Below are 3,978 nucleotides of genomic sequence, written 5' to 3'. Positions count from 1 at the left end.
ATATATATATATATATATATATATATATATACACATATATACACACATATACATATACACATATATACATACATATACATATATACACATATACATACATATATACACATATACATATACATACACATATACATACATATATATATATATATATATACACATATATACACACATATACATATACACATATATACATACATATACATATATACACATATACATACATATATACACATATACATATACATACACATATATATATATATATATATATACACACACACATATACATACACACATACACACACACACAAACAAAATACAAAACATAAAAAAATAAATAAAAATACCTCTTCAGGGGTGTATTTTGAAACCCAAAGTATATATATTTGCTGTGAATAAACAATCCAGTAGCGCAAACTGGTACCACAACAGCACATAATAAGGGTATGTACTATTTTAGGTCCACAAAATTAACTTTTGGAGTATTTTTAACCATAATATGTGTGATTCTTCTATAGCACAAAATCTGCACCCATAAAGGGTACCAAATCTTGCACCTTTTAGGGTATATTTGAATCCCAAAGTACACTTTGGCTGTAAAGGCACTATTGTAGTATAGTAATTATTTGGGTATCATTTTAAGTCCACAAACCTAACCTCTACAGGTATTTATTTTGCCACAAAATAATAAAGATGCACTCAACAGAACACCCCGAAAGGGTGTCACCACAACATCAAGGGTGTTCTCCATTTTAAGCACACAGAGGTGCTCGCTGCCAGTATATATCTAGTGTATAGTACAGAGTGAAGAGCACCTGGCAGTATCGCAGAAACCCTGCCGCTGCAGCAGCTGCGCGCGCGATGCGCGTTATACAGGAGCGTCTATTTATGCGGGAGGCCGCGAGCGCTTCGCGATGCCGCACACAATACGCGGATCAAACGCGCCTCGTCGAGCGATATTCTCCAAACGCCTGGGAAAACCGTGAGGGGGGAAAACCGTGCAACGATTCCACCGTGATGAGCACGATGAGCAGCTGGCTCGGCACAAAGGAGGAGACTCGTCCCGCACATCCCCGCACACTGAGGGGGGGGGGGACAAGCACTTTCGCGGGACATTTAGCGACTTTTCACACACGGTCGAAGGGCTCTGACGGACACGCGAGGATATTTACCTGCCGAGCGGCCGTCGATGTGGAGTCCCGGTTCGCTTTTTCTGGATGATACCGTGCAGTCAGAGTCGGGCCGTCCGCTCGTCTCGTCGCTATTTAACTGAAGGTAGCAGAAAAAAGCGACTGCAGAAACTGAAGCAGCCGGACCGCCTCTACGCGCGCTCTCGCCTCGGCCGTGCACGCGCGGCGCGTTCGCCCTCGCGTCCGGGTGCGAGTGTGACGTGTTTGTGTCTGCACGCTCTGCACACTTGAGAGGACAGGCTTAGAACTATACCTCTAATACAGAGAGACAAATTATTGCATGAAACTGTACACTTACCATCTTTGACAGCAATAGCTGCCATGACAAAAATGTGCCATGGTAATTAATTTCCATAACAGTTACTGTTGCAAAACTGCAGTAACTTGGTATTAGCCACATTCATCACAAAATAAACTAACAGACTGTGCTGTCTGAAGGAGAACTCATTTTGGTTTTACTGCATTCCTAATGTTAATAATATTATAAATATTAATAGAAAAAAATATTTGGAAAAAATTGTATATATAATTTATATATTCTTTTATGTAAATATAATGATAAAGGGAGAACATTACACTTTCTGACATTTAACAAAAATATATTATTTTAATAAAATAAGGAAATGTTATGCATTACTAGTGCATTATAATAAATATAAAACATTTATATATAATCTATATAATTTTATAGATAAATATAATAAATATAGTTTTAATGATAAAGGTAATAGGACCACATTACACTTTCTGACATTTTTTAAATATTTGTGTTAATTCTTCACATTTAAGTATTTTTCAACAACAATAATAATACTTTATAATTTATTTAAAATGATCAATTAAAATAAATTAATTAGGAATTGAATTAGAGTTTTTTTTTTTTGTATTATTAATCTATTTTTCTCATGATATTTTGTCTATGATAAGTCTGTATTTAAATGTCTCCATTAGGCTGATGCTGTGGGGTGTAATTTCACTAATGATGAGGATTTACTATGACAAAATGATCACCAACACATTTTCTTTCCTGTCCCTCGTTTCGTGTCACTTAATCTGTCCATTTCATTTTGAGGTTTTTGGCTCAGAGTATCTTTGGTCTTTGCATGGTTTTACAAGCTCAAGTGAAAGCTGAAAAAGCAACCTGAGGGGAAAACAAATAGGGATAAGACTTCTACAGCCAAGGTCTGAATGGTATGTACATTACAGTGAACATTTGCTTATATTGGTTCATAATGTTTGTTTAAAATAAAAAAAACTGGCTTTGAATGTGATTTCATGCTTTTGGACTCTGCTGTATATTATGAAAAATCTCAAAAAACAAAATAATTGTGATCTGATAGCCTGTGAGTAAAATTCAGCAAATGTCTGTCATTTTCTGTTGGTAAGCTTCAATAGCTAGGATTTCATTTTGCTATATTGAGACTAAATCAATTTCAAACGCCTGGATTGCCAGACGATTGCATAATAATGATCTGCCGCTTGTGAAATCACTGTACTTACAGTGTGCTTTTCATGGCTTTAGCTACTTGAGGCCTGTTGAATGATGAAATTGGGTCTCGCTCTGCTGCTCCGTGGCTTTGTATTGCTCAGGGGCATCCATCAGATCAGCATGATAATATGGCAGGCAGGCGGCGAAGGGCAGCCGGGGACCCGTGTAGTCTGTGAGAATGAGGAGGCTTCGGTCTCTGCACTTCCTCTCTCACACCCTGTCAGGGCTGAAGGTCAGGGCCACACTCTGTGCTGAGTGCCTTTGTCATGCTAATGGAGGGTGTAAACGCCAGCCACAGCGACTCCCCTCATTCTCCCCCTTCCTTCAGTCCGGTCTCCCATCCAGTTTGTCTTATACACCCCAAAAAGAGATTTCTGTCTACTTGCACAGGTTCTTTATTGGCATTGATGATTCCATGAAGAATCTTTAACAGCCATGTTTTTTTTTATATAGTAGAAAAAGGTTCGGTTACACTTTACTTGAAGGGGTGTGCATAAGACTGACATGACACCTTCATAATCATGACATGACACATGTCATGAATATGAAGGAGGTTTTATGCATGTTTATGACAACTGTCATTAAGTGTCATTCGCTCAGTTATGTCATTTTTAATGCAAAGATGACATTGTTTGAGATGTCTTTGTTATGGGCTATGGTTAGGGGTAGGGGTAGGGTTAGGTCAAATAATGTCATATTTGCATTAAAAATGACATAACTGAGCGAATGACACTTAATGACAGTTGTCATAAACATGCATAAAACCTCCTTCATATTCATGACATGTGTCATGTCATGATTATGAAGGTGTCATGTCAGTCTTATGCACACCCTTTCAAGTAAAGTTTTACCAAAGGTTCTTTAGATTATTAAAAATGTTCTTCACACTAAGAAAAAAAATGGTTCTTTTAAGAACTGTGCTCTTGAATGTTCTTTGGGGAATCTAATGGGTCTTCAGTGACATCACTGCAAAAGCCTGCTTTTGGAACGTTTATTTTTAAGAGTTTAGAATTCTACAAAACCTTCCTGCAGTGGTGGAACCATTCTGGGGATCAATGATCATTTAAATAAAGAAACAACACAACATTGCATTGTTTACTTATCCTACCCCTACATTTATGCATCATCCTATATTGTATTTCTTTATTTTTTCTATATTTTAACATGTTATATTTTAATTTCATCCAAGTATCCGTCCTTTCACTCTTTGACTTTTAACAATATTGATGCTGTTTCCATGTAAGCCGGACACTTGCTGACTGCTCTTACTTCACTGACTGCTCATCCATTGAAACA

At 37.3% G+C, this 3,978-nt stretch overlaps 1 protein-coding gene across 1 annotated transcript in view; it reads right to left on the bottom strand.

Moving 5' to 3' along the window:
- ube2e2 (ubiquitin-conjugating enzyme E2E 2) overlaps window positions 1-1,409 on the bottom strand; it is a 45,654-nt gene extending 44,245 nt beyond the window's left edge. Inside the window, exon 1 of the mRNA XM_016464389.1 lies at window positions 1,176-1,409. The gene's annotated coding sequence lies outside the window, so the exon portion shown is untranslated. The remainder of the gene's footprint in view (window positions 1-1,175) is intronic.
- Between the last annotated feature and the right edge of the window lie 2,569 nt (window positions 1,410-3,978).

This window comes from Sinocyclocheilus anshuiensis, unplaced genomic scaffold (assembly GCF_001515605.1).
Source record: "Sinocyclocheilus anshuiensis isolate Anshui unplaced genomic scaffold, SAMN03320099.WGS_v1.1 scaffold552, whole genome shotgun sequence".
In the NCBI taxonomy this organism is placed as follows: Eukaryota; Metazoa; Chordata; class Actinopteri; order Cypriniformes; family Cyprinidae; genus Sinocyclocheilus; species Sinocyclocheilus anshuiensis.
This window is presented reverse-complemented; position numbering and strand designations above follow the sequence as displayed.